The following is a 19,667-nucleotide window of genomic DNA, read 5'->3' on the forward strand; positions in this document are numbered from 1 at the left end:
TTCATATAGAGGATCTTTGACCCGTATTTTTGCAATAGAGCCTCACAAACTGCACTGTTTTTATTTAGATTGTTTTAAATGATACTTTTGCAGTAGATCCTTAAAAACAGCACAGCATTCTTTTCATATCGAGAATCTTTGACTTGTGTTGTTGCAGTAGATACTAAAAAAAAAAAGCTCAGCACTCTTCATATACAGGATCTTTGACTCATGTTTTTTGCAATGACGCCTCAAAACAGCACTTTTTATTTAGATGATTCTAAATGATGTTTTTGCAGAAGGTATTCAAAAACAGCACAACATACTTCTCATATAGAGGATCTTTGACCCATGTTTTTGCAACAGATCCTCACAAACAGCACTGTTTTTATTTAGATTGTTTTAAAATGAGCTTTTGCAGTAGATCCTCAAAAACAGCACAGCATTCTTCACATACAGAGGATATTTTCTCCGGGTTTTTGCAATGGAGCCTCACAAACGGCACTGTTTTTATGTAAAATGTTTTAAAATACACTTTTCAGTAGATCCTCAAATTACGCTTTTGCAGTATATCCTCAAAAACAGCACAACACTCTTTTCATATAGAGGATCTTTGACCCGTGTTTTTGCAATAGAGCCTCACAAACGGCACTATTTTTTATTTAGATTGTTTTAAATGATACTTTTGCAGTAGATCCTTAAACACAGCACAGCACTCTTTTCATAACGAGAATCTTTGACCTGTGTTGTTGCATTAGATACTTAAGAAAAACGCACAGCAGTCTTCTTATACAGGATCATTGACTCATGTTTTTTTGCAATGACGCCTCAAAAACAGCACTTTTTATTTAGATTATTCAAAATTATGTTTTTGCAGTAGATATTCAAAAACAGCACAACACACTTCTTATATAGAGGATCTTTGACCCATGTTTTTGCAATAAAGCCTCACAATTGGCACTGTTTTTATTTAGATTGTTTAAAAAAAAGCTTTTGCAGTAGATCCTCAAAAACAGCACAGCATTCTTCACATAGAGGATGTTTTACCCGGGTTTTTGAAATAGAGCCTCACAAACGGCACTGTTTTTATTTAGACTGTTATAAATTACACTTTTGCAGTAGATCCTCAAATTACGCTTTTGCAGTAGTTTCTCAAAAACAGCACAGCGTTCTTTTCCTATAGAGAATCTCTGAACCATGTTTTTGCAGTAGATACAAAAAAAACCAAAAAAAAAACCGCACAGCACTCTTCATATACAGGATCTTTGACTCAATTTTTTTTGCAATAGCGCCTCAAAAACAGCGCAGCACCCTTTTCATAAAGGGGATCTTAGACTTGCATTTTTGCAATAGATCCTCACAAACAACACAGCACCCTTTTTAAATACAGGATCTTTGACTCGTGCTTTTGCAACAGATCCTCTACAAGAGCACAGTTGTTATATGTCCTTAAAAAGAGCACCTCAGTTGTTCTTCGATCAATCTTTGACATACTTGAGTAATGTTCTTAAAAATAGCACGTGTCCATTTCATCCTCGGATGGATCAAAGTGGAAAAAAAACATTTTCTCTGGGGATTGTTGGGAAGAAAGGAAGTTTATGTCTGCCTGCTTGTTGCTCGACATTTTCTCATGACACACACACACACACACACACACACACACACACACACACACACACACACACACACACTGAAGTCATAAGTGGAGTGCGTTAGAGGAAGTTGGAGATGACTCAGCGGAACCTTTGCTGATGTCATTCTTTCTCTCATCTGCTCCTCCATTCTTCCCTTCATCTTCATCTTCATCATCATCTCACCTCCCTCCTCTTCCTCCATGGGAGACATCTTTGTGTGTGTTGATGTGATTGCAAAGATATGTGTGAAATGTGTGTGGGAAGATGACTCTCCTCCCTCAAAGTGATTCAAACATTCCTTTTCTTTCTTTCTTTCTTTCTTCTTCTTCTTCAGTATTCAGCGAGGAGCAGACGGTGAAGAGAAGGATAAAGAGGCTCAAACTGTGAGTGGAAAACATCTTTTTGTACCTGAATGTACCTTCCATCTTTCTTATTAGACATGTTTTCATGTAGAATGTTCTAAGGAGTAACACGTCTGTTTTGTAAAGGATCTTTGACAAGTGTTTCTCCTTAAAAATAGCAAATTCTATTGTCAAATAGAGGATCTGAGGTTCAGCGTGATGCACCTGTCATGTAGACAATCTTTGACTAATGTGTTTGTATTAGGTCCTAGAAAAATATCCAAAAAGTCATGTCGTATAAAGGATCTTTGAATAATTTGGTTTTATGGAGGATCTTTGACTAGTGTCTTTTGTGGTAGGTCCTTGAAAACATCAAAATAGTCCTGTCATATAGAGAATCTTTGACTAATGTGTTTGTATTAGGTCCTTGAAAAACATCCAAAAAGTCATGCCATATAAAGGATATTTGACAAGTGCTTGTGTAATTAATAGATTCTTAGAAACTGGACAAGGATCCTGTCTTATAGCGGATCTTTGACTATTGTTTTTTTGTAGTGGATCCTTAAAAGACCGGAATTGTCCCGTTTTTATAGAGGATATTTGAATAATTTTGTTTTATGGAGGATCTTTGACCAATGTGTTTGTATTAGGTCATTAAAAAAAACCTGAATACTCTTGTCATACAGAAGATCTTTGACTAATGTGTTTGTGTTAGGTCCTTGAAAAACAGCCAAATAGTCAAGTCGTATAGAGGATCTTTGACTAGTGATTGTGTAATTAATAGATTGTTAAAAACTGGACAAGGATCCTGTCTTATAGAGGATCTTCAACTATTCTTTCTTGTAGTAGATCATTAAAAAGTGCGGAATAATCCTGATTTATAGAGGGTCTTTGACAAGTGGTTTTGTAGTGGGTCCTTGGAAACATCACGATACTCCTGTTGTATAGAAAATCTTTGACTAATGTGTTTGTATTAGGTCCTTAAAAAGTGCAGAATAATCATGTTTAATAGAGGATCTTTGACAAGTGGTTTTGCATTGGGTCCTTGGAAAGAGCAGAATAATCATGTCTCATAGAGGATCTTGGGCCAGTTTTTGTGTATTAGGTTGTTGAAAACATTACAATAATCTTGTTTTATGGAGGATTTTTGACAAGTGTCTTTGTAGTAGATCCTTGAAAACATCAGAATGTTCCTGTCATATAGAGGATCTTTGACCAATGTGTTTGTATTAGGTCCTTGAAAAACATCCAAAAAGTCATGCCATATAAAGGATATTTGACTAGTGCTTGTGTAATTAATAGATTCTTAAAAACTGGACAAGGATCCTGTCTTATAGCGAATCTTTGACTATTGTTTTTTTATAGTGGATCCTTAAAAGACCAGAATTGTCCCGTTTTTATAGAGGATATTTGAATAATTTCGTTTTATGGAGGATCTTTGACCAATGTGTTTGTATTAGGTCATTAAAAAAACCCTAAATACTCTTGTCATACAGAAGATCTTTGACTAATGTGTTTGTGTTAGGTCCTTGAAAAACAGCCAAATAGTCAAGTCGTATAGAGGATCTTTGACTAGTGATTGTGTAATTAATAGATTGTTAAATACTGGACAAGGATCCTGTCTTATAGAGGATCTTCAACTATTGTTTCTTGTAGTAGATCATTAAAAAGTGCGGAATAATCCTGCTTTATAGAGGGTCTTTGACAAGTAGTTTTGTAGTGGGTCCTTGGAAACATCACGATACTCCTGTCATATAGAAAATCTTTGACTAATGTGTTTGTATTAGGTCCTTAAAAAGTGCAGAATAATCATTTTTAATAGAGGATCTTTAACAAGTGGTTTTGTATTGGGTCCTTGGAAAGAGCAAAATAATCATGTCTAATAGAGGATCTTGGGCCAGTTTTTGTGTATTAGGTTGTTGAAAACATTACAATAATCTTGTTTTATGGAGGATTTTTGACAAGTGTCTTTGTAGTAGAGCCTTGAAAACATCAGAATGTTCCTGTCATATAGAGGATCTTTGACCAATGTGTTTGTATTAGGCCCTTAAAAAAACCCCGAATACTCTTGTCATATAGAGGATCTTTGACTAAAGTGTTTGTATCAAGTCCTTGAAAAACATTCAAAAAGTCATGTCATATAAAGGATCTTTGACTAGTGATTGTGTAATTAATAGATTCTTAAAAACTGGACAATGATCCTTCCTTATAGAGGATCTTTGACTTGTTTTTTGTAGTGGATCCTTAAAAGTGCAGAATAATCCTGTTTTTATAGAGGGTCTTTGACAAGTGGTTGTGTATTGGGTCCTTGGAAAGAGCAGAATAATCATGTCTCATAGAGGGTTTTGGGCCAGTTTGGTGTATTAGGTTGTTGAAAACATTACAATAATCTTGTTTTATGGAGGATCTTTGACTAGTGTCTTTGTAGTAGATCCTTGAAAACACCAGAATGTTCCTGTCATATAGAGGATCTTTGACCAATGTGTTTGCATTAGGTCCTTACAAAAACCCGAATACTTTTGTCGTATAGAGGATCTTTGACTAATGTGTTTGTATTAGGTCCTTGAAAAACATCCAAAAAGTTATGTCGTATAAAGGATCTTTGACTAGGACTTGTGTAATTAATAGATTCTTAAAAACTGGACAAGGATCCTGCCTTATAGAGGGTTTTTGACTATTGGTTTTTTTTTTAGTAAATCCTTAAAAAATGCAAAATAATCCTGTTTTTATAGAGAATCTTTGACAAATGGTTTTGTAGTGGGTCCTTGAAAACAGTGACTAATCTCGTCTCATAGAGGATCTTTGAAAGGGTTTTTGTATTAGGTTGTTGAAAACATTAGAATAATCTTGTTTTATGGAGGATCTTTGACTAGTGTCTCTGTAGTATATCCTTGAAAACATCAGAATATTCAATCAATCAATGTTTATTTATATAGCCCCAAATCACAAATGTCTCAAAGGACTGCACAAATCATTACGACTACAACATCATCGGAAGAACCCACAAAAGGGCAAGGAAAACTCACACCCAGTGGGCAGGGAGAATTCACATCCAGTGGGACGCCAGTGACAATGCTGACTATGAGAAACCTTGGAGAGGACCTCAGATGTGGGCAACCCCCCCCCCCCCTCTAGGGGACCGAAAGCAATGGATGTCGAGCGGGTCAAACATGATGCTGCGAAAGTTCAATCCACAGTGGCTCCAACACAGCCGCGAGAGTTCAGTCCAAAGCGGATCCAAGACAGCAGCGAGAGTCCCGTCCACAGGAGACCATCTCAAGCGGAGGCGGATCAGCAGTGTAGAGATGTCCCCAATCGATACAGGCAAGCGGTCCATCCTGGGTCTCGACTCTGGACAGCCAGTACTTCATCAATGGTCATCGGACCGGACCCCCTCCACAAGGGAGGGGGGGACATAGGAGAAAGAAAAGAAGCGGCAGATCAACTGGTCTAAAAAGGAGGTCTATTTAAAGGCTTGAGTATACATATGAGTTTTAAGGTGAGACTTAAATGCTTCTACTGAGGTAGCATCTCGAACTGTTACCGGGAGGGCATTCCAGAGTACTGGAGCCCGAACGGAAAACGCTCTATAGCCCGCAGACTTTTTTTGGGCTCTAGGAATCACTAATAAGCCGGAATCTTTTGAACGCAGATTTCTTGCCGGGACATATGGTACAATACAATCGGCAAGATAGGATGGAGCTAGACCGTGTAGTATTTTATACGTAAGTAGTAAAACCTTAAAGTCACATCTTAAGTGCACAGGAAGCCAGTGCAGGTGAGCCAGTACAGGCGTAATGTGATCAAACTTTCTTGTTCTTGTCAAAAGTCTAGCAGCCGCATTTTGTACCAACTGTAATCTTTTAATGCTAGACATGGGGAGCCCCGAAAATAATACGTTACAGTAGTCGAGGCGAGACGTAACAAACGCATGGATAATGATCTCGGCGTCTTTAGTGGACAAAATGGAGCGAATTTTAGCGATATTACGGAGATGAAAGAAGGCCGTTTTAGTAACGCTTTTAATGTGTGACTCAAAGGAGAGAGTTGGGTCGAAGATAACACCCAGATTCTTTACCGAGTCACCTTGTTTTATTATTTGGTTGTTTTATTATTTGGGTGTCAAAAAGAGGATCTTTGACCAATGTGTTTATATTAGGTCCTTAAAAAACCCCCGAATACTCTTGTCATATAGAGGATCTTTGACTAATGTGTTTGTATTAGGTCCTTGAAAAACAGCCGAATAGTCATGTCGGATAGAGAATCTTTGACTAGTGCTTGTGTAATTAATAGATTCTTAAACACTGGACAAGGATCCTGTCTCATAGAGGATCTTTGACTATTGTTTCTTGTACTAGATCATTAAAAAGTGCAGAATAATCCTGTTTTTATAGAGGATCTTTGACAAGTGGTTTTATAGTGGGCCCTTGGAAACAGCAGAATAAACCAGTTTCATAGAGGTTCTTTCACAAGTTTTTTTTTTTAATGTATTTTATTAGTCCGACGCCTTAAAACAACAGAATATTTCTGTCTTATAGAGGATCTTTGGGTAGTGTTTATGTATTATGTTGTTAAAAACAGTAGAATAATCCCGTTTTATGGAGGATCTTTGACTAGTGTCTTTGTATTAGATCTTTGAAAAAATCGGAATACTCCTGTCAAATACAGAATCTTTGACTAATGTATTTGTATTAGGTCATTTAAAAACATCCAAATTCTTCTGTCATATAGAGGATCTTTGACTAATGTGTTTGTATTCGGTCATTTAAAAACATCCACATATTTCTGTCAAATAGATGATCTTTGACTAATGTGTTTGTATTAGGTCCTTTGAAACATCAGAATACTCCTGTCATACAGAGGATCTTTGACTAGTGGTTGTGTACTAATTTCTTAAACTGCACTATAACCATGTCTTATAGAGGATATTTGACTAGTGGTTTTGTAGCTGGTCCCTAAAAAATGCAGAATTATCCTGTTTTATAGAGGATCTTTTTTGTACTGGGTCCTAAAAAGTGCAGAATAATCACGTTTTATAGAGGGTCTTTGACAAGTGGTTGTGTAGTAGGTCCTTAAAAAGTGCAGAATAGTCCTGTTTTATAGAGGATCTTTGACTAGTGGTTTTGTAGTAGGTCCTTAAACAGTAGGATACCCCTGTCATACTAAGGATCTTGGACTATTGTTTTTGCAGTAGGTCCTTAAAACCTGCTGAATATTATTTTTGTATATTTTGTGGTAGGTACATAAACACTGCAGGATTTTCCTATATATTTGATTAATGTGTTTGTATCAGGTCCCTAAAACTTTAGAATACTCCTGTTAATTAATGTTTTTTTAGTAGGCCCTTAAACACATCAGAATACTCCTGCACCATTGATGATCTTTGACTAGTGGTTGTGTAGTAGATACCTTAAAAGTGCACAATAATCCAGTTTTATAATGGATCTCTGACTAATGTTTTCAGTAGGTCCTTAAAAAGTGCAGAATAATCCTGTTTTATGGATGATCTTTGACTAGTGGTTTTGTAGTAGGTCCTTTAAAAAGTGCTGAATAATCCGGTTTTATAGACTTTGACTAGTGGTTTTGTAATAAGTACTTAAAAACATCAAAATAATCATCCTATTGACGATGTTTGACAAGTGGCTGTGAAGTAGATACTTAACAACTGTGTAATAACCCTGTTCTTGTAGAGGATCTTTGACTAATGGTTTTGAAGTAGATACTTACAAAGTGCAGAATAATCCGGTTTTATAGATGCTCTTTGACTATTGTTTTTTTAGTAGATCCTTAAACATCAGACTAATCTCCTTATATAGGATCTTTGACTAGTGATTTTGTACTAGATACTTAAAAAGTGCAGAATAATCCTGTTTTATAGAGGATCTTTGACTAGTGGTTTTGTAGTAGGTCCTTTAAAAAGTGCAGAATAATTCTGTTTTATAGAGGATCTGTAACTAGTGGTTTTGTAGTAGGTCCTTAAAAAGTGCAGAATAATCATGTTTTATAGAAAATCTTTGACTAGTGGTTTTGTAGTAGGTCCTTAAAAAGTGCAGAATAATCATGTTTTATAGAAAATCTTTGACTAGTGGTTTTGTAGTAGGTCCTTAAACACATCAAAATAATCATTTTATAGACGATCTTTGACAAGTGGTTGTGTAGTAGATACTTAACTGTGTAATAACCCTGTCCTTGTAGAGGATCCTTGACTAGTGGTTTTGTAGTAGATACTTACAAAGTGCAGAATAATCCTGTTTTATTGATGATCTTTGACTATTGTTTTTTTAGTAGGTCCTTAAACATCAGAATAATCTCCTTATAGAGGATCTTTGATTAGTGATTTTGTAGTAGATACTTAAAAAGTGCAGAATAATCCTGTTTTATAGAGGATCTTTGACTAGTGGTTTACTAGTAGGTCCTTAAAAAGTGCAGAACAATTCTGTTTTATAGAGGATATTTGACTAGGGGTTTTGTAGTAGGTCCTTAAAACGTGCAGAATAATCCTGTTTTATAGAGGATTCTTGACTAATGTTTTTTTCAGTAGGTCCTTAAACATCATAATAATCTCCTTATAGAGGATATTTGACTAATGATTTTTGTAGTAGATACTTAAAAAGTGCACAATAATCCTGTTTTATAGAGGATCTTTGACTATAGGTTTTGTAGTAGGTCTTTAAAAACTGCAGAATAATCCTGTTTTATAGAGGATCTTTGACTAGTGGTTTTGTAGTAGGGCCTTAAAAAGTGCAGAATAATCCTGTTTTATAGAAGATCTTTGACTAGTGGTTTTGGAGTGGGTCCCTAAAAACATCCAAATAATAATTTTATAGACGATCTTTGACAAGTGGTTGTGTAGTAGATACTTAAAAACTGTGCAATAACCCTGTCCTTATAGAGGATATATGACTAGTGGTTTTGTAGTAGATACTTAAAAAGTGCAGAATAATCCTGTTTTATAGAGGCTCTTTGACTAGTGGTTTTGTAGTAGGTCCTTAAAAACATCAGAATAATCCTCTTATAGAGGATCTTTGACTAGTGGTTTTGGAGTGGGTCCCTAAAAACACCAAAATAATAATTTTATAGACGATCTTTGACAAGTGGTTGTGTAGTAGATACTTAAAAACTGTGCAATAACCCTGTCCTTATAGAGGATATTTGACTAGTGGTTTTGTAGTAGATACTTAAAAAGTGCAGAATAATCCTGTTTTATAGAGGCTCTTTTACTAGTGGTTTTATAGTAGGTCCTTAAAAACATCAGAATAATCCTCTTATAGAGGATCTTTGACTAGTGGTTTTGTAGTAGGTCCTTAAAAACATCAGAATAATCCTTTTAGAGAGGATCTTTGACTAGTGGCTGTGTAGTAGATACTTAAAAACTGTGCAAAAAGCCTGTCTCATAGAGGATCTTTGACTCGTGGTTTTGTAGTAGGCCCTTAAAGTGCAAAGCAAAAGGATCAAGCGTATTTTGTCTAAATTTGTCAGCTGGCGTGTGACTGCTGTTTTATTTTGGTTCTTGCCGTGGCGTGACGCGCCCGCCGCACCTCAGCGAAAACATTCTGGCCGACCAAGTGACAGCTGATGAGGTCATGTGATCGCCTACATTACAGCCCATTATGTCATCACATGGTACTGTATGAGACTGTATTTTGTGTGTGTATAGATATAGTATTTATTTGTATTTGCCTTGTGAGCAAATACAATACAGGGTCAAACTGCAGCCATAATGACATATTTACTAACTTACAGGCAATCTTTTTAAAGTTATCAACGTCACACAAATATGTCAACCACTCTGTAATCAAAAGCTTACTCACACACAGCCTTGGTGGCACGTGACCGAGAAAGAAAACGTGTGTATTATTAGTCGTCATACAAGTGTACAAATGAGTTTACGTTTCAATATTATTGTTATTAGTGGTCATAAAAGTGTAAAAATGAGTTAACTTCTCAATATTATTATTATTTTTATTAGTGGTCATAAAGTGTAAAAATAAGTTAACTTCTGTATGATACTATTTTTTATCATTAGTAGTCATACAAGTGTAAAAACAAGTTAACTTCCATATATTATTGTTATTAGTAGTATGGGTAATACAATTGTAAAAATAGGTAAACTTGTGTTCAGTATTATTATTATTATTGTGATACAAAAAATAATAAAATAAAATATTAATTTTTAATAAAAATTATAAAATACAAGTTAACTTCTGAGGCCCTGCGATGAGGTGGCGACTTGTCCAGGGTGTACCCTGCCTTCCGCCCGATTGTAGCTGAGATAGGCGCCAGCGCCCCCCGCAACCCCGAAAGGGAATAAGCGGTAGAAAATGGATGGATGGATGGAAGTTAACTTCTGTATACTATTACTATTGTTATTAGTGGGAATAAGCGGTAGAAAATGGATGGATGGATAGTGGCCATACAAGTAAGAATACGTTGGATGTTGTCATTTATTATGAACTGTCATACAAGACTAAAAAATAAATTAAGTTCTGTATATTAGTGGTCATGCAATAGTAAAAATAGGTAAAATGTTGTTGTTATTATTATTACTATTATTATTATTAGCGGTCATGCAAGTGTAATAACAAGTGAACTTGTGTATTATTATTATTATTTATAAATAGTGGTCATATAAAATAAAATAAGTTAACTTCTGTATATTAGTGGTCATACAAAAGTAAAACATAGGTAAAATGTTGCTTATTATTATTACTAGCGGTCATGCAAGTGTAAAAATAAGTCAACTTTTGTATATTATTATTATTATTATTATTATCATTATTATTGCTATTATTTTTATCATTAGTTGCCACATAACTGTAAAAATAAGTTAACTTCTGTATGTTAGTGGTCATGCAATAGTAAAAATAGGTAAAATGTTGTTATTATTATTATTATTGGCGGTCATGCAAGTGTAGAAATAAGGAAACTTTTGTAAAGTATTATCATTATTATATTATTATTATCATTATTATTATTATTACTAGTGGCCACATAACTGTAAAAATAAGTTAACTTCTGTATATTAGTGGTCATGCAATAGTAAAAATAGGTAAAATGTTTATTATTATTATTATTATTACTATTATTATTATCTACGGTCATGCAAGTGTAAAAATAAGTCAACTTTTGTTGACTATTTTTATTATTATGATTATTAGCGTTCATGCAAGTGTAGAAATAAGGAAACTTTTGTAAAGTATTATTATTATTATATTATTATTATCATTATTATTATTATTACTAGTGGCCACATAACTGTAAAAATAAGTTAACTTCTGTATATTAGTGGTCATGCAATAGTAAAAATAGGTAAAATGTTTATTATTATTATTATTATTACTATTATTATTATCTACGGTCATGCAAGTGTAAAAATAAGTCAACTTTTGTTGATTATTTTTATTATTATGATTATTAGCGGTCATGCAAGTGTAAAAATAAGTCAACTTTTGTATATTATTGTTATTATTATTAGTGGCTACATAAGTGTAAAAATAAGCTAACTTCTATATATTAGTGGTCATGCAATACTACAAATAGGTAAAATGTTTATTTTTGTTATTATTAGCGGTCATGCAAGTGTAAAAATAAGTCGACTTTTGTATATTATTATTATTAATATTATTAGTGGCCACATATGTATAAAAATAAGTTAACTTCTGTATATTAGTGGTCATGCACTAGTTAAAATAGGTAAAATGTTGTTTTTTTATTTTTATTATTATTAGTGGTCATGCAAGTGTAAAAATAAGTCAACTTTTGTTGATTATTTGTATTATTATTATGATGATTAGCAGTCATGCAAGTGTAGAAATAAGTCAACTTGTGTATATTATTATCGTTATTATTATTATTGTTCTTCTTATTATTATTATTAGTGGCCACATAAGTGTAAAAATAAGTTAACTTATGTATATTAGTGGTCATTTTGTTTTTTATTATTATTATCATTATTATTATATTAGCGGTCATGCAAGTGTAGAAATAAGTCAAATCTTGTATATTATTATTTTTATCATTAATAGCGGGCAGGCAAATGTAAAAGTAAGTCAACTTTTGTATATTATTAGTTTTATTATCTGTGGTCATGCAAGTGTAAAGATAAGTAAGCCTTTGTATATTATTGTTATTAGTGTTATTATGAGGGGTCATGCGAGTGTAAAAATAAGTTAACCCTTCTATATTATTATTATTATTATTATGAGGTGTCATGCAAGTGTAAAAATAAGTAAACCTTTCTATATTATTATTATTATTATTACTATTATTATGAGGGGTCATACAAGTGTAAAAATAATTAAAGTTTTGTGCATAATTTATCAATATTATGAGGGGTCATACAAGTGTAAAAATAAGTTAACTTCTGTATATTATTAATAGAAGTACTGCAGTAAAATAGGGTGACAACCAACAGTACAATTGTAGAGGCCGTACAAATGTAAAAATGTACAAAACCCCAACGGGAGCATAGTTATGTGTGCCTGGGAAGCGAGTCTCTTCATTATTGTCGCCTGGTTCCATGTTGTACTGAGCAGCTAGTGCCGTGTACTATCCTCACGGTTCTATGGTTATCGTCACTTTTTCCTCACTCATAGCGTGCTACAGTACAGGGCGCTGTTTTGTTAGCATTAGCACGGGTGCTAACCATGCAAATCAGCTGTGAAGAGCGCAAACAGACTTTTTTTAGCTTGGTAACATAGTTTATCACAGTGAGTAGTTGTATTTTCCACACTGCCACTGTTACTCCTTATTGTTGCTTCAAGTACAAAGATTTCACTTGAATTGTTTTACGAGGACCTCCACCCTTTATCGTAAATGCAGTTTTTTTCTAAGGTGTCTGGTTTTAGTGTCAGCCTCCAGAGAGCGCGTGGGTGCAGGCGTGGGAGGGCAGGTACACGGATGACTCAGATAACTGTGTTGCCGGGTAGAAGAGCGGTGAACACACACACCCACCCACACCTGAACTTTACGTTAAAACTGTCATCTGTGGGTTTAGATCAGGGGGTGTCCTCCTCGTAAATGTTGGGATGCCCTTTGAGACACTTGTGATTAAGGGATATATTGATACATTTTGATTGATTTCATTGATTGATCTGTCAGTACGGACCACACTAACCTCGACATTTGTAAGCTGGTTCTGTATCGTCCTCTTTAGATGTTGATTTGAATCAGTGGAACCAGACGACAAATGGATGAAAAAATATTAAAATGTGACAATCCTAACATATTTATTCATATTTATCTTCATATTAACCATGGTTATGTCTTGCACCTCTAAAACAACAAAGATAATTGCATGGCATCCATTAAGTGCTGTTGCTTTTTTTATGTTGTGCAAATGTTTTAAATATACAAATATTATTATTTGAAATTATTATAATTATTATTATAACTTTTGTTGATTCATGAACGCAGAACTGTTGTGTTTGACTGCAAACCACAACCACAATATTAAACAGATTGTTCAATTGATACCAGTTTCCAATTTGTATTCTATATTATTTAAAAAAAATATTAAATAATTGTATTTTATCTGTGTTAATATTGTTGTTGTTGTTGTTGTGCTGCATTATTAATGCAGCTCAGTTGTGCTTTACTTCAACCACAATCACAATGTTAAAAATGTTGTTAAATTAATACTGTTTTCTAATTAATATTCTGTAACACAATATTATCAAAAACATTTGATGTAATATTATATATATTGTGTATATATGTTTTTATTGATATAGACATATACATGTATGTATGTATGTTTTGTATGTATATATGTATGTATATCTGTGTGTGTGTGTGTGTGTGTGTATATATATATATATATATATATATATATATATATATATATATATATATATATATATATATATACATATGTACGTACACACATTATATAATATATTATATATATATATATATATATATGTTGTCCGTATATATACATGTGAGTGTGTGTGTGTGTATGTATATATATATATATATATATATATATATATATATATATATATATATTTATATCCTTTATGTATATGTGTGTGTGTGTTGGTGTTATTTATAATAATCCAAATTATTCTTCTAATTTTGTATTACAGAATGTAAATTAGAAACCGTTATTAATTTAACAATATTTTTAATATTGTGGCTGTGGTCTACAGTAAAGCACAACAGTGCTACATTTCTGTCTTAACAACAATTATTAGCAATACTGATAATGTTAATAACAATAATAGCATAATATTTAATATTTGTATTAATATTACAGAATACAAATTAGAAACAGGGATGAATAAAAAAATATACATGTAATAAATAATTTTAATTATGTTTATTACATATACATTATTTTGTATCAATATTATTGCAAACTAAAACAATTATACATGTTTTAGATGCATTCATACCCATTTACGAATTGTTTCTTTTTTTATTAAAAACAGAAATATAAAATATATATAAAGTTTACACAAATACTATAATATTTTTATTTTTAGGATATTAAAAATGATACATTATTACATTAAACACCACTGTGAAAGTGGCAATCAGTAATCAGCATTCGTCAGGAATATCAAAAGTTATATTTTCTCCTGGAAATACCTTCTCACTCTTGGCCGCATCGTCATGGCAACTAAATAATGTCATGTAATAATTAATCAAAACAAACGCACCTGAACTGTTGACCTAATATACAATTTGCTTAAGTCTTTTGTGTTGAGCCATAAAAAAAAAAAAAAAAAAAAAAAAGAAAATCAACAATTTAAGATTTTGGATGAAGAAATGTCAAAGAGAGTTGAATATTCTGAATATAGGAGATGAGTTAGTAATTTGTGTGTGTTCTGTTGCACTTTATTATTATTTTTACGCACAGAAGGGCGCTCCAAGTATGACTTTGGGTCAGATGACTGTGAACTTCATATTTTCATGCTTGCGCTTCGTCATTTCTCTCCTGAAACTTTGCCTCCGCAGTAAAAATGTAGCTTCCTGTTTGGCAGTGCTGAATATCACTCTGGGTTTTTTTTTTTTTTTTTTTTTTTCCGGAGGACTTCATTGGAAACACTCAAAGCTCCACTTTTGACCTTTTTAACCCTACTATTTGTCCAAATCCACAAAGCAACTAATAAATATGACACAAAAAAAAAATCACCATTGTCAATTTGTTACTTTTTAATATGTAAATTCTATTCATTTTTAATATATGTAATAATTACATAATTATTAAATTTACTTAATCGTAATTAATTTATTATTATTATTTTCAGCCTAAGTTCTGCTTTTTCCTGCTCCTTTTCGGACATGTTAAATTATGCACGCATTTGATGTACTTTAATGTTAGAAATGAACTAAAAAGTTAACTGGGCAGTTAGCGTACTTTACTAGTACTACAAATCCCAGAATGCACTGCAGTATTTTGGCAATACAGTCACTCCTAATGTTTGCCTTACAAGTTTTCCGTAATGCGATATTTGGACTTTTAAACGAGCATTCTGTTACGCTTGTTTGTTGTCTACATTGTTTTTTTTTTCTGACAAAGTATGGGTGCCCTTTAGGTTAAAAAGCATGCTATTCATTACTCAACACAACTATTTCGTTTTAATTTTAAACAGTGATTAGTGTTTTGTGTCCTGTATTGTCCCGTCTTGTAATTGTCTTGTATTATTATGTATTTTACAATGTACTGCTTTTATATTTCCTGTCTTTTATATTATTACTTTAAACTGTTTTATATTTTCATTTTTTATCCTGTAAAGCGTCTTTGAGTACTCTGAAAAGCGCTATACCAAATAAAATGTATTATTATTATTATTACTTGTACGAGTTAATCTGCATTAAAACAGTTGTGGAAATTATTTGTATGAAGCAAAGCGTTTTAGTTGTATTTTCCTTGTATTTTAGTTGCGTAAATTACACTCACTTTTGTTAGCCGGTTGCTATGTTAGCAATGCTCCTTCTTCTTTGGTTAGCATATTTTATCTTCTCAGTTTCTACTTTCTTCTGTGTTTCTATTGTTCTTTTGTTTTATGGATGTTTTTATAAAACCGTCTGAGTTGTCACATTTGTCGAGCGATGATAAGAATTAGCAACACATGCTGCGTGCTAACCAGCTAGCCTTAGCTGGCCGTAGCCTAGTTATCAATCGTCTTTTTCCTGCTTTCTGCCAGGTGTTTTTTTGTTATTCTTTTGTCTTTGGTTTTTAAGATGTTCTGATAAAACGGTCTGCGATCTCACATCCATCCGCGATGATAAGATTCGGCAATACCACTGGGTGTGAGTTTTCCTTGCCCTTATGTGGGCCTACCGAGGATGTCGTGGTGGTTTGTGCAGCCCTTTGAGACACTAGTGATTTAGGGCTATATAAGTAAACATTGATTGATTGATTGATATACACCCTGTGTGCTAACCAGCTAGCCTTAGCCTGTTTAGCAATTGTTTTTTTGGCTTTTTTCTGTATTTTTGTTCTTCTGTCTTTGGTTTTTAGAATGTTTTGATAAAACCGTCTGGGATCCGAAATCTGTTGAACGGTGATAGGAGTTCACAATACATGCTGCGTGCTAGCCAGCTAGCCTTAGCTAGTCTTAGTCTAGTTTGCAATTGTCTTTTATCTGCTTTTTTTTGTTTTTTTCTGTCCTTGGTTTTTTGGAGGTTTTGCTAAAACCGTCTGAGGTCTCACATTTGTCTAACGATGATAAGGAATTGCACTACATAGCAATACACGCTGTGGGCTAACAGCTAGCCTTAGATAGTCATAACCTACTTAGAAATTGGGTTTATCTACTTTCTTCTGTGTTTTTGTTGTTCAGTTTTTGAATATTTTAATAAAATTGTCTGAGATCTCAAATCTTTTTGAGTATTGATAGGTTAGCAATACATGCTGCATGCTAACCAGCTAGCCTTAGCCTGATTAGCAATTGTTGTTTTTTTTGTCTTTCTTCTGCGTTTTTGTTCTGTTGTCTTTTGGTTTTTAGAATGTTTTGATAAAACCGTCTGGGATCTCAAATCTTTTGAACGGTGATAGGAATTCACAATACATGCTGCGTGCTAGTCAGCTAGCCTTAGCTAGTCTTAGTGTAGTTAGCAATTGTCTTTTATCTGCTTTTTTTGGGTTTTTTTTGTCCTTGGTTTTTTGGAGGTATTGCTAAAACCGTCTGAGGTCTCACATTTGTTGAGGGATGATAAGTAATAGCACTACATAGCAATACACCCTGTGTGCTAACAGCTAGCCTTAGCTAGTCATAACCTACCTAGCCATTGGGTTTATTTACTTTCTTCTTTGTTTTTGTTTTTCTGTTTTTTTTTTTTTTTTTAAATATTTTACTAAAATTGTCTGAGATCTCAAATCGTTTTGACTATTGATGAGTTAGCAATACATGCTGCATGCTAACCAGCAAGCCTTAGCCTGTTTAGCAATTGTTTGTTTTTTTGGCTTTCTTCTGCGTTTTTGTTCTTCTGTCGTTGGTTTTTAGAATGTTTTAATTTCACCGTCTGGCGTCTCAAATCTGTTGAGCGGTGATATCAATTCGCAATACATGCTGCCAGCTAGTCTTAGTCTAGTTAGCTGTTGTATATGTGTGTGACAATCATTGGTACTTTAACTTTATTGTATCTGCTTTTTTTGTTATTCTTTTGTCTTTGTTTTTTAGACGTTTTGATAAAACCATCTGAGATCTCATATTTGTCGAGGGATGATAAGAATTAGCACTACGTAGCAATACACCCTGTGTGCTAATAGCTAGCATTAGCTAGTCTTCACCTACTTAGCAATTGTGTTTCTCTACCTTCTTCTGTATTTTTATTTATCTGTTTTTGTTTTTTAATATTTTAATAAAATTGTCTGAGATCTCAAATCTTTTGAGTATTGATAGGTTAGCAATACATGCTGCGTGCTAATCAGCTAGCTTTAGCCTGCTTAGCAATCGTTTTTGGGCTTTCATCTGCATTTTTGTTCTTCTGTCTTTAGTTTTTAGAGTATTTTGATAAAACCATCTGACATCTTACCTCTTTCGAGTGATAAGAATTAGCAATACATGCTGCGTGCTAACAAGCTATCCTCAGCCTGTTTAGCAATTGTCTTCTTTTGCCTTTTCTGTGTTTTTGTTGTTCTGCCTTTGGTTTTTAGAATGTTTTGATCAAACCGCTCGAGATCTCACATCTGTTGAGCGATAATAAGAATTAGCAATACATGGCTGCATGTTCACCAGCTAGCCCTAGCCTTGTTAGCAATTGTCTTTTTTCTGTTGTCTTCTGTGTTTTTTTTATTCTTCGGTTTATAAGATGTTTTGATAAAACCGTCTGGTATCTCAATTCCTTTCAAGCGGTGATAGGAATTCGCAATACATGCTGCGTGCTAACCAGCTAGCCTTAGCTAGCCTTTGCCTGGTTAACAACAGTAATTATTTCTGCATTCATCTGTTTTTATCTGTCTTTGGTTTATAAAATATTTTAATGAAATCATCTGCGTTCTCAAATCTGTCGAGCGATGACCAGAATTAGCCATACATGTGCTAACCTTAGCTAGCCATTAGCCTGGTTTGCAAACCCATCTACTCGTACTCTTTTTTTTTTTTGTACATTTTATTAGAATAAATAATTAATATTCTTGACCAAAGAGATGGCAAGATGTAGCGTATCGTGTAATTGCTGTATAGTTGGTAAAATATCATAACAAAATGCATCTTTAAATTGTGTTCAACTATGCAAATTCTAGGTTGTGTTTATATATTTATTCAATAATTTGGAGCCTATTGTCACTAACACAAGCTTTTATTTTGCTACACTTTTTGTCCAAAATCCACACATAACTGTAGTATAAAACAAAACAAATGATTTAATTAATTAAAAAAAATATAAAAATGATTGAAGCTCTTTTTAATGCTTGTTGACAAAAGTGATGATTAATGGGTTGCTGCTGACAGGTGCTCGCTGCCCTTGTTTTCAGTAATAATAATTATAATTGTAGCTATTTAAAAAGTCATCCCACTCTTGCTCGGGTGTGTACACAGCATTATCAATAGCATTATCATCATCATCGTCGTGTTTGTGTTGCACGGCGGAAACTAAACCACCACAGAAACTGCATAGAGTGACGTCATGATACTAAAACACATAACAAGCTGTAGTAGTAGTTTCCTTCTCGTCCACTAGATGGCCGCACACCCACATTTAGGCCTCGTGTGCCCTCAATACTTTTTTCTAGCAACAAAAGGTTGCACATTTGTACATCTTATTTTGACTTTTTACTGTTTTTTAACATGTACACAGTCACAGGTTTGTTGATTTATCTATCTTTTGGTGTGTTTTTTTTTTGTTTTTACATTTCAGGGCCAAAAGGACTCTAAATTGTATTTTTTGGCACCAAACTCGCATGATTAATGATATGATTAATGATTTATTTAAATATGCTTTAAATAACTTTGTTTGACCCATTCGTCAAAAAAGCCTACTTTTACATGTTTAACTTAACTTAACTTTACAGGTATTACAATCATATTTATTTTAGATTGAGCCTTTTAATCTGATTTGCGTTCTTTGTTTTTAGGGTTTTCTGTACACATTAATACCGCGACGGAAAATATTTATTTTTATGTATAAAATGTGACTTTTTATTCTGTTTGAATCTGCGTTTGGATATGATGAGATTTAAAAAAAACAACTTTTGATTAAATTGGTGTCCGTCGCTGGGTTTTTCCCCAGGGAAATCTCATCGGAGTAAACCAATTCA

At 33.4% G+C, this 19,667-nt stretch overlaps 1 protein-coding gene across 1 annotated transcript in view; it reads left to right on the forward strand.

Moving 5' to 3' along the window:
* The window catches only part of arhgef33 (Rho guanine nucleotide exchange factor (GEF) 33), a 312,937-nt gene that overhangs the window by 14,284 nt on the left and 278,986 nt on the right, over positions 1-19,667 (forward strand). Inside the window, exon 3 of the mRNA XM_061911264.1 lies at positions 1,948-1,996. The gene's annotated coding sequence lies outside the window, so the exon portion shown is untranslated. The remainder of the gene's footprint in view (positions 1-1,947; positions 1,997-19,667) is intronic.

Source organism: Nerophis ophidion, linkage group LG09 (assembly GCF_033978795.1).
Source record: "Nerophis ophidion isolate RoL-2023_Sa linkage group LG09, RoL_Noph_v1.0, whole genome shotgun sequence".
NCBI lineage: Eukaryota > Metazoa > Chordata > Actinopteri > Syngnathiformes > Syngnathidae > Nerophis > Nerophis ophidion.